Below are 12015 nucleotides of genomic sequence, written 5' to 3' on the forward strand. Positions count from 1 at the left end.
TGTCAAGTAATGTGTCAAAAGCTGTATAGCTAGAAGCTAACAGGGGTGGATTTAATTCAAGGATGTCAAGAGATCTGGAATGGTTTGTAATTATTACACTACAGTGTGTATAGAAGTCTTCCAGAGAAGCAATGCCTTAAGTCAACTAGGAGCTTTCTGGTGGTACCATTTAAGGAATTAAAGAGGTCTGAAAAAGCTGAAATTGTGGGGCAGGATGAATTTAATGGTTCTGAGTATTCAACTTTATAGACTTTTGCATATTAACCAAGAACAATTCTAAGTGATCTGAGAATAACTGCAGGCCACTTTATTGATTAAAACTCTTAAAGGATAAAAAAATTAAGTGTAAAATATATTTTTCAAGTTTGAATAGATGATACTCTATGTGAATATATGTGTGTATATGAACAATGTATAGGTAAAAGTGATTGAATATATGTGTGTATATGAACAATGTATAGGTAAAAGTGATAACCACTATGAGAAACTGGATTAACTTCTCGAGGAATTATACATTGGAATGTATTTTGAAAGAGCTTATAATTGCTTTGATTGCAACCATATAAAAGCATCAGAGACTACAGATATGTGACCATATATCAAGAGTGATGCATCATCTACAACATACATCTACATAGAGCTATGTGACCACATCATTAGGTAGCACATTCAGGTATGGACATTTTCTTTTTTTCTTTCCCTTATTGATGGTCCTATTGATCATTTTAAATATTCATGATCAAAAATTATGAAATCTATTTGCAAGGAGAATTCCTTTTATTCTAGATAATTCACTTATAGTCAAATTTTAATCTAATGCTCAAATATATCAATTTATGCATATGTCCAACTAGTCATTCTATCATGGCAAAAAATTTTAAAACATTAAAACAAATTTACAGACATAATTTTAATTGTCATGTATTCAGGTTATATAAACCATTAATAAGAATTATTTATTTCAGGTTAAAAGATATTACCTATAAATTATCTTTTACTTTAATTTTATATATACGATGACATATTTTCTTTCTCCCTTTCCTGCTTTATTTTAGTTTTAGATATCCATGTGAAGAGGCTCTATGCATGTATTAGCATCCAAATAGTTTGCACTGTTTTTTAAATAATCTTGATCTCATTCCTCATTATACGATAGAGCTTCCACACAGGGCTCCATGTAGTAATCTTAATCGTTGCTGATTGGTGAATTTAAAAAAAAATACTGTAAAAAGAAGAACTTAAAAATAGGACTATTATAATTGTAAAAGAAAATGAATACGTGTTACAGTACAATTATTTTGCATGTTGGAAATGAGATGCTGACTTTAATTAATTAAAGGAAAACTAATCTAGCATGTACCAGGAATAATTGGAGATGCTGGGATACAAAGTTGGCTAAGACAAAGTCTGTGTCCACGTGAAACTTACAACCTAGTAGAAGATAGCCTGGTAGGAGGTTACTATAAACAGACAAAAACATGCATGAGGCAGTACTCTATTTGAAGAAAAAGAATTCAGAAAAATTTCTAAAATAATTTAGGAAAAAAGAAAAGAGAGGCCTGTAGAAGTGGTGAGAATGGTGTTAGTGCAGGGTGGTCATGGACTGCTTTTTGGGTATGCAACATATTAGCTAAGTTGAGTATGAAGTATAGGAAGTAGAGTGAGAATGAGAATAAAGGGAGGGAACAATGAGATGACCTGAAAGAAGTTTATCTCAGGCAAAGGGGTAAGTCCAAAGTCCATACAGCAGAACTGAGCTAGGCATGTTCACAGAATAGCACAGGCAGCTCTGGTTGCAGCAGAGTGAACAGAAAGAAGGTGGGTGGAGGAAGAGATGAGCATGGCGGCCAGGGGCTGAGGTAGAGTCCTGCGGATCATCGTAAGGTGTTTGAGTTTTATTCTGAATGTGACAAGTAAATATTGGCAGGTATAGGGCAGAGAACTGCCAGAATGACATGATTACTCTGTCATGTGTATGGGTGACTACAGATAGAGGATTGTAAATACGAAGGCAAAGAAATCAGTCAGAAAGTTATTGATATAATAGAGATGAGAGATCACTGTGGCTTCAAAATGATATGACATTTTAAGATTTCAGCTACATTTATAAATTGGAATTCTCAGTTTTAGTATTGACAGAAAAAATATACCTTCACACATAGAATGCAACTCTGTTTCAAAGACTTAATAACACTCCTTAACTACCTATTCTCATTTTAGCAGCTTAGAAAAACCCACATAAAATATCAAATTCAGAATTTTATACATAAGCCCTATAAAAATGGACATACACATAGATAACTGGTACTAAAATATAATTTAGTAGCCATATATTTCTTATGGATATATGGCAAAAGATGTTTAGAAAGGTAAGTAAAATGGATTAATATTCTATAATATTTTACTAAACTTATATACATATTGTACATACCAATGTTAAATATTACTGCAACTTTTTACATCAATACACATTTAATATATATCTTATTTTCAAATTAAGCATATAAACTGGGGAAAGATTAACCTAGATCACTTTCCTGATTTTCCTACACAAACACTATTCAAATGCTTAGCTCTTCCTATAATTGATTCCAAATGAATTAGTCCACAAAACATGAATTTGAATCCCAGCTGTAACACATAATAATAATGAATGTTCTAGCAAACATCTAATAGAATTACAGTTGACCTTTGAATGACATGGGGGTTGCAGTACCAACCCTATGCACAGTAGAAAATTCACATGTAACTTATAGTTGGCCTTCTGTAGATGTGGTTCCTCTGTATTCACAGTTCCACATCCAACGATTCAACCAACCACAGACTGTGCAGTACTGTAGTATTTACTATTGAAAAAAGTGAACCCATGCAGTTCAAATGCATGCTGTTTATGGGTCAAATATATATGGTATAGAGATAAAGCATATAAAAAAGAGGCTTGGAACATAATATTTTTATCATAATGATGTTAATCATCAAATTAAATAATATATAATTGACCAGTGTAATACAAGTAGAGTAATATGGAGAAAATGAAAAATAAAAAATTTACTACAGAGTACTATATAAAATAATAAATAATTGACTAGTGCATAATATGGAGAAAAAACATCTTAGAGTTAACAGTTGACCATATCATTTTGGTCTATAGGAACTGAAGATATAATGCTACAATGGTGATTTTCTGTGTTGACTGAGTCACAGAAGTGCCCAGATGGGTTAAAAATTATTTCTGGGAGTGTCTATCAGGGAGTCTCTGGATTAAACAGATTTCCCTCCTCAATGTAGTAGGCCTCATTCAATCTGTTAAGGACCTGAGTAAAAAGGCAGAGGAAAGGAGAATTCACCCTCCCTGCCTAACTACTTGTGCGAGGACATTGGTCCTTTCCTCCTCTTCCACTGTGACTTACAGCATCAGTGTTCTTGGTTCTCAGGCCTTCAGACTCAGACTAGAATAACACCACTGGTTTTCCTGAGTCTGCAGCTTGTGGATGGCAGATTGCAGGACTTCTCAGCCTCCATAATTGCATGAACTTATTCCTTCTAATATTCTTTTTATAGATAGATAGGTGATATAGAGATATATATGTGTATATGTATAATCTAAATGTTTTCTGTAGAAAAAAAGAATCTCTTGAGGAACAGAGTTATATAATTATATATGGGTAGATAATTTACACATATTCCATAATTATATACATGTATGTAATTAATATTTGAACATGTATGCCTGCATTTTCTCAAAATGTACAAATATTCATATATGTATAGCTTTGGAAGTTCTTCTCCAGAAGAGTTATAAAATATTCCAGTAGAAACTCTTCTTGATTCATTAAACTAACAAGCAGTAGACTTTTCTGGGCATTATGCCAAAAAAGTATGATAATGCTGACTTGAAATATGAAGCCCTCTTGTGGAAAGTCAGCTATATGCTCATACTTTTCCCAGAGCCTCATTGAGAGGGAAAAAACACCCTAAATATATCTCTTGCTGTACTCATTAAATACCATGAAACCATTAGGGCAGAACATCATTCACACTGCACCTCACTTTGTTTGGCTTTGTTTATAGAATCTATTTAGAAGCACTTGGAGAAAACATTTGCCAGATTTTTAGTCACTTATCGAATTCCTAGTAAGTAGAGTGCTTTCAAACACTAACAATCTATAAACACAGTTATAAAATCAAGCAACATGATATAGAATCAAACTGACAACTAGATAAGCACTTCAGCTGTATTTGTTGGAATTATTCCTACCCTCAAATGCTTTCAGCTATAAAAAAAAAGAAAGAAAAAGAAAAAAAGCAATTTCCTTATATTAAGCTACTGAGCTAGAAAGGGCAGTTGAATTAAACAAGATCTTAAAGACTGAAGAATGATGGTAAATAAAATGGTAAATAAAATTTACAGAAAATAATATTTCTTACAATATGCTTTACTAACCAATTGCTACAGAAGCAATAGTTTTAGAATGAACATATACAAATCTGAACTTTGGTAATTGAAAAGAGTACTCACAATTTAGCACTCACTATAAAGTAAATGCTTACGTATAATGTCCTCCATTTTAATTTATAGATTTGTTTCATAATTCTAACCATGTAAGTATTGTAATAGGTACATTGCAATAAAAGCAAAACAAGCAAAGAACAATCTTCTCTGCTTATGCATGAACTTGGAAACAACAGAGAAATAGGTGTGTAATGGGATTTTACATTTTTTCTATTTTGCATAATTATGTGTTCATCACCTATTTCTTTCATTTCCAGAAGATCTTGATGAAGAATTTTACCCTGAGTTACACTATATTTTACAATATACAGGATCATTTAATCAGGATAATTTTGAATAAAGATAGAAGTAAAGGTGGTAACAGTGTATTGCAAAGAAGAGATAATTACGATTAAAAGAAGTCCATGACCACTCTCCTGGTAAAATGAGAAATTTCTAGGTGTAAATAATGTTCCTAAAATGTGTACCCTCTTATCAAAATGAAAACATGTTTCAGAGAGCAGCTGTTCCAATTTTGAAAGATATTGCTTAAGAACTTAATAAAGATTAAACTTGTAATCAAATACAGTAAAAACAGATATTAAAAATAAACATTTAAATCATATTTAGTGTAGTTTCTGAGCTCTCCAAGAACATATGGAACATTATAGAGAACTTTACATACATTTAATAAAATCCTGAAAAACTATGATATACGTGTATTATATTATTAACAAATTCATGCATCAAACAAATTTTGATTGAATACTTACTGTGGCCAAGGGGTAGCTATAGTCTGGGGAAACCTTAGTGAATTTAGGATTTGAAATACCAAGATCTGACTGTATGTTTAACATCTATGTTTTTACTCTGTTGCAGTTATGCCCTTTAATAGCTGAAGAACATTAGACTTAGGCTAGGACCCAAAAGGCCAGTTCTTAGAGCTGTATCAAAATGCACTTCGTGCTCAAAAGATAGTACAAATTTTTATTTACTCTTTCATTCATATCAGAATTAGTTAAGATCAAGTCTGAGACCCCTTTGAATCCGTATCCAAAAGTCCCTCTCTCTTTTGTCACCTACTTTCCCTTCTCACTACTTCAGATACCTGGACCCTCCTGTTGCCCACCTGTTTTAGTGTTTAAACAGGTAGGATCAGTTTCATGCTGCTATCTCATAAGCACACACCAGTAAGTCTCCAAGTAAATTTGAACAAAATGACTAATTAGCTCAAATGCTATCATAATTATGTCTAAAATAATTATATACATTGTGTCATAAATATATAACATGCTATCTAATGATGAGCATATCTGAAGATCAAACGCAATATTCATATTATCTGAGACAAATAAAAGAGGCTAAATATGTATATAAAGAAATCAATATATTCCTAGAAACCTGATAGTCCTTGAATTGCCATTCCTGATGTACATTTTATCTATATATAATATTAAAAGGAATATATATATATATAATATATATAATATATATTATAATATAAAAAGTATATATAATATAAAAGAATATATATTCTTATATATAATATATATAATATAAAAAGTATATAAAATATATATATAATATTTTATATATTATATAAATATATATAATATAAAAAAGATATATAGCTTCCAAAATTTTCAAGATAAAGCTTTTATATTTTATCTTTTAAGTTTTTACTAGATTTTTTATAGGCATTGTGATGAGGAATTAAATGATATAACTCTATTGATACATGGAATAGTATTTCTCGATACTGTACAAATATACATTATCTAAATAGATACATTTCCACTGATCTTAAATTTACTCCCAGCTGCTCCAGTCTTCCTAGTTTTGGCACCCTTAGGAGATTCAAAGCGATTAAAGAGAGGAGCACTTTATTTCCTGAAATGTGTTGAGGTTAAGGATTGGCACCGGACAGCAGGATAGTCTTGATAACACCATAGGGAGTGTTTTAAAATGGGACCTGTGGCATGTTAGATATGGTTGAGAGATTTTTGTTTTCCAGATGAACAGATGGGAAAATTAAAAAAACAAAACAACAAAAAACTTAGTGGAAGGGTAAAACACCTGCTCCCAATTCGGGGCAAATACTGAAATGGTAGTTATAAAGAGATGTATACATTTTTCTGCTATTTATTTTAGTATCTTCATTAGGATTTCATACTAAAACCCTTGAACTGGTCCAAAGAACATGCTGACTACAAAATATTCTCTCAAATCTAGACTTTTCTATTGGTATGAAATAATCCCTCTTATGAAATCCACAGATGTTCTTTCTATTGTGCTAGAGCACAATATGAAACTTTCTGCCTCTGCATGACTTCAGCTTATGCTTCACTTCTGCAGTCGCTCCACTGAATTGTCAAGTCTTAGCACATTGGTAAAGAAGGAACAATCATTTGGAGATAGACTCAAATGCAAACCAGGAGATTGTTTATCTGTAGTACAATTTAGAAACAAGTGTAATAAAAAAAAAAAGTGCCATACTGAAAATCTAGCCAGAGTTGTTAGGTGACATTAGAAATTAGATTGAGACGATGTTAAACTAAGAATTATTAGGCTTTCTATAGGCTCTGGGGATGCTCAAGTAGTAGTTGTTTGCAAACTGGGCAGTATAATTAGCTTCTGGTTGGATGATACATAATTAAATTTTGCAACCAACCCTGACACTTATTATCCTATGCCCAGAATTGACACACCATTAGTAGCTTTGGGAATTGCTAAAATCATTTTATCTATGGATTTATGTAAGCAGTTTGGCAAATAGCCTTACATGAAAATTCAGCCAAAATGAAATTTGTGTATTGGATGTGATGTGAATGCTCAATAATATATCCTTTAGACTAGGGAAATGCATCTGTTTTTTTTTCCCCCCAAAAGTGAATGATTTATACAAACTTAGACAATTTCCTCTAATTTTTATTAGTGACAGTGATTTTTAGTTAGCACTACATAAACATCAGAAACAGTTTATGTTAGTGACAGCAAAATTCAGAGTTAAGCTATAGTGAATCTTGATGAATTCTAAACCAAGGTTTTAAAATTATATGGTCTAGAATACAAGGTCAGAATTTTCTTGTGAAAGAAATCATCTATTAGGAAAAAAACGTGTACAACTAAGAGATACTAAGTTATTTGGTAAACCCATAGAACAGTTTCATTTTATTATTCTTTCCTCAATTTGTTCTAAAACTAATAAAATGTATATCTCAGACTTTCTTACTAAAATGCATTATTATTTCCAGTTTTGAAAATTCTTCCATTTTCCAGGCTTCACTAGGATATTCTACATTTGACATGAATGTATTATAAGACTTAAAAATATATTTTAAAAAACTTATAATGGATATTTGTGAAAATATGTCAGTGACATCTATATTTTAGGCTTTTTTTATTTTGGTGGTAAAAGAAGCTCTGTAGAATGCCTTATAGATTATTAATCCATTGTACAGTAAACTATCTCTTGGAAAGGTCATCAAAATCTTAAGTAAATAAGTTACAGACATTTAAAATAAAGAGTGATGAGTGATGGAATGTAGTTTTAGTTTTTTTACTGCAGTAAAATATTATTTTTGAGGATTAAAAAATAGAGCAAATGTGATAACTAAAAATTATTAAACATAATTTAAATAGCTATATATTGTGCATGCATGCCATGTATGCTGGAATACATGCCAGGATGTTATTTTAAATATAGTATAATACTGTATTTAAATTACTATTACTATTTTCTGGATGAAACATATTTTCTTTCTGAGAGTAAGTCTGATTCTCTCTCTTGAACCAGCCATTTGTAAAATCTCGAGCTGAGTTTCCACTATTGTTAGAAAGACTTGAAAGTCTTTTATAGCTACATATTTAGTGACCAGAATAGTTGATGGAATCATCATTTACATATTCTTCTCATCCTTATAATTAGAGTGTAATCTTACTTCACCTAACAAAGGTATTTAATTCTTTTCAAATTTCATTTATTTTATCCTAAATGGGAAAGAATGCAAGATCATCTATGGGGCCATCAGGTACATTTCATCTGGTATGGAGTTATACTGAAAGTACCCCTGTTATTAGCTATAACAGTCTAAGAAGAATAGAATGTTTGTTGCTGTGGGAGACCGAAGTCACCAACAAGTGAAAAAATAACCCAAAGTGAAACCAAGTCCCCCTAAAACCAAGTTTCTCTTCTGAGTTTATGATTAACCTCTCTATCCAAAACTTTATTCCCTTTCTTTTCCTGAACCTGTTCCCCTCAAGACTGAGGAGTATCAAAGAAAAGGGGGGTGGATTGAAACTGTATACAAGCCCCTGTGTCTCTGTCTTTTGAAGTAAAAAGCTTTTGCTTTAATTTCCCTGGCCTCCCTTGAATCCCAAAAGGCTGGCTCAAGAGTCAATAATTTGGATATGAGAAGACATAGAAACAAAGAATAGCTGTTGGTCTCGGAAACTGGTAATAATTTAGATTATAAATTTGCCACATAGCACAATCACCGAACTCCCATGTCCCTGAAAGATACAGATAAAGGCCTGACACACATTCCTAAGCTGTTTTTATAGGAAGCAGACCCCCTCCAGATGAAAACTGCTGACCACAAGCACAGACCCTAGACTGGTTGAATCCAGAAGGCTGATGATGCTTGAAGCTTCACCTTGATTCCAAAGTCAATCCAAGAACTGTGCACGAGCCGATCAACCCTGAAACCCCTCCCTCACACTGCCTTTAAAATCCCTTCCATGAAAGGCTTTAGGGAGTTCAGGTCTTTTGAGCAGGAGCTGCTCGTTCTCCTTGCTTGGTGCCCTGCAACATATGGCGTACCTTCCATCACGATAACCCAGTCTCAAATCAATTGGCTTTACTTCACGTGAGTGAGCAGACCCAAATTAGGTTCGATAACAAAAGGCAACTTGACAATACACAGCTGTATTGTTGACAAGAAAAAACAGAAGAAAAACACTTCTAATGGAAACTTAATAGGAATACTTGAATGATTCACAAATCCCAGAAAGAATTTAAAATCATGAGAGGTATCAGAGCTGTACATTAGAAACTGTAGAACAAACTGAAGCTGAGGTAAAATACTGCCATGGAATAGTTAAATATTCATATAAAATAATAAAGTAATCTAATTTTAATAAATATTTTTACCTTGTATTAGGGAAAGGGATAAGAGATATTGGTCTTTAAAGTTAATTATGGAAAATTGATAGAGAATTCATTAAAACTTATAAATCACAAAATACAGAAATAAACTATTTATGAATATGGAAATAAATGCAAGAATAACCAGCAAAACTGTTGAAAATGATTATATCTAGATTGACAATGTGGGATGAGGATTGGGAAACCAGAAAAGCTTTTTCAAAATACAACAGCACAGCCAACATCATTCTCAATGGTGAAAAACTGAAATCATTTCCACTAAGATCAGGAACAAGACAAGGTTGCCCACTCTCACCACTCTTATTCAACATAGTTTTGGAAGTTTTAGCCACAGCAATCAGAGAAGAAATAGAAATAAAATGAATCCAAATCAGAAAAGAAAAATTAAAACTGTCACTGTTTGCAGATGACATGATACTATACATATAGAATCCTAAAGACTCTACCAGAAAACAACTAGGGCTAATCAATGAATTTGGTAAAGTAGCAGGATAAAAAAACAATGCACAGAAATCTCTTGCATTCCTATACACTAATGATGAAAAATCTGAAAGAGAAATTAAGGAAACACTCCCATTTACCACTGCAACAAAAAGAATAAAATACCTAGGAATAAGCCTACCTAAGGAGTCAAAAGACCTGTATGCAGAAAACTATAAGACACTGATGAAAGAAATTAAAGATGATACAAACAGATGGAGAGATATACCATGTTCTTGGATTGGAAGAATCAACATTATGAAAAAGACGATACTACCCAAAGCAATCTACAAATTCAATGCAATCCCTAGTAAATGACCAATGGCATTTTTCACAGCACTAGAACAAAAAATTTCACAATTTGCAGGGAAACACAAAAGACCCCGAATAGCCAAAACAACCTTGAGAAAGAAAAATGGAGCTGGAGGAATCAGGCCCCCAGATTTCAGACTATACTATAATGCTACAGTAGTCAAGAGAGTATGGTACTGGCACAAAAACAGAAATATAGATCAATGGAACAGGATAGAAAGCCCAGAGATAAACCCATGCACATATGGTCACCTTATTTTTGATAAAGGAGGCAAGAATATACAATGGAGAAAAGGCAGCCTCTTCAATAAGTGGTGCTGGGAAAACCGGAGAGCTGCATGTAAAAGAATGAAATTAGAACACTCCCTAACACCATACACAAAAATAAACTCAAAATGGATTAAAGACCTAAATGTAAGGCCAGACACTATAAAACTCTTAGAGGAAAACATAGGCAGAACCCTCTATGACATAAATTACAGCAAGATCCTTTTTGACCCACCTCCTGGAGACATGGAAATAAAAACAAGAATAAACAACTGGGACCTAATGAAACTTAAAAGCTTTTGCACAGCAAAGGAACCATAAACAAGACGAAAAGACAACCCTCAGAATGGGAGAAAATATTTGCAAATGAAGCAACTGACAAAGGTTTAATCTCCAAAATTTACAAGCAGCTCATGCAGCTCAATATCCAAACAACAAACAACCCAATCCAAAAATGGGCAGAAGACCTAAATAGACATTTCTGCAAAGAAGACATACAGATTGCCAACAAACACATGAAAGACTGCTCAACATCACTAATCATTAGAGAAATGCAAATCAAAACTACAATGAGGTATCACCTCACACCAGTCAGAATGGCCATCATCAAAAAATCTACAAACAATAAATGCTGGAGAGGGTGTGGAGGAGAGGGAACCCTCTTGCACTGTTGGTGGGAATGTGGATTAATACAGCCACTATGGAGAACAGTATGGAGGTTCGTTAAAAAACTAAAAATAGAACTACCATACGACCCAGGAATCCCACTACTGGGCATATACCCTGAGAAAACCATAATTCAAAAAGAGTCATGTACCACAATGTTCATAGCAGCACTGTTTACAATAGCCAGGACACGGAAGCAACCTAAGTGTCCATCGACAGATGAATGGATAAAGAAGATGTGACCCATATATACAATGGAATATTACTTAGCCATAAAACGCAACAAAACTGAGTTATTTGTAGTGAGGTGGATGGACCTAGAGTCTGTCATACAGAGTGAAGTAAGTCAGAAAGAGAAAAACAAATACCGTATACTAACACATATATATGGAGTTTTAAAAAAATGGTTATGAAGAACTTAGGGGCAGGACAGGAATAAAGATGCAGACGTAGAGACTGGACTTGAGGACACGGGGAGGGGAAGGGTAAGCTGGGACAAAGTGAGAGAGTGGCACAGACTTATATATAGTATCAAATATAAAATAGATAGCTAGTGGGAAGCAGCCGCATAGCACAGGGAGGTCAGCTCGGTGCTTTGTGTCCACCTAGAGGGGTGGGATGAGGAGGGTGG

Source organism: Delphinapterus leucas, chromosome 1, assembly GCF_059928025.1.
Source record: "Delphinapterus leucas isolate spDelLeu-1000000601 "Yukka" chromosome 1, BTC_Dleu_Yukka2, whole genome shotgun sequence".
In the NCBI taxonomy this organism is placed as follows: domain Eukaryota; kingdom Metazoa; phylum Chordata; class Mammalia; order Artiodactyla; family Monodontidae; genus Delphinapterus; species Delphinapterus leucas.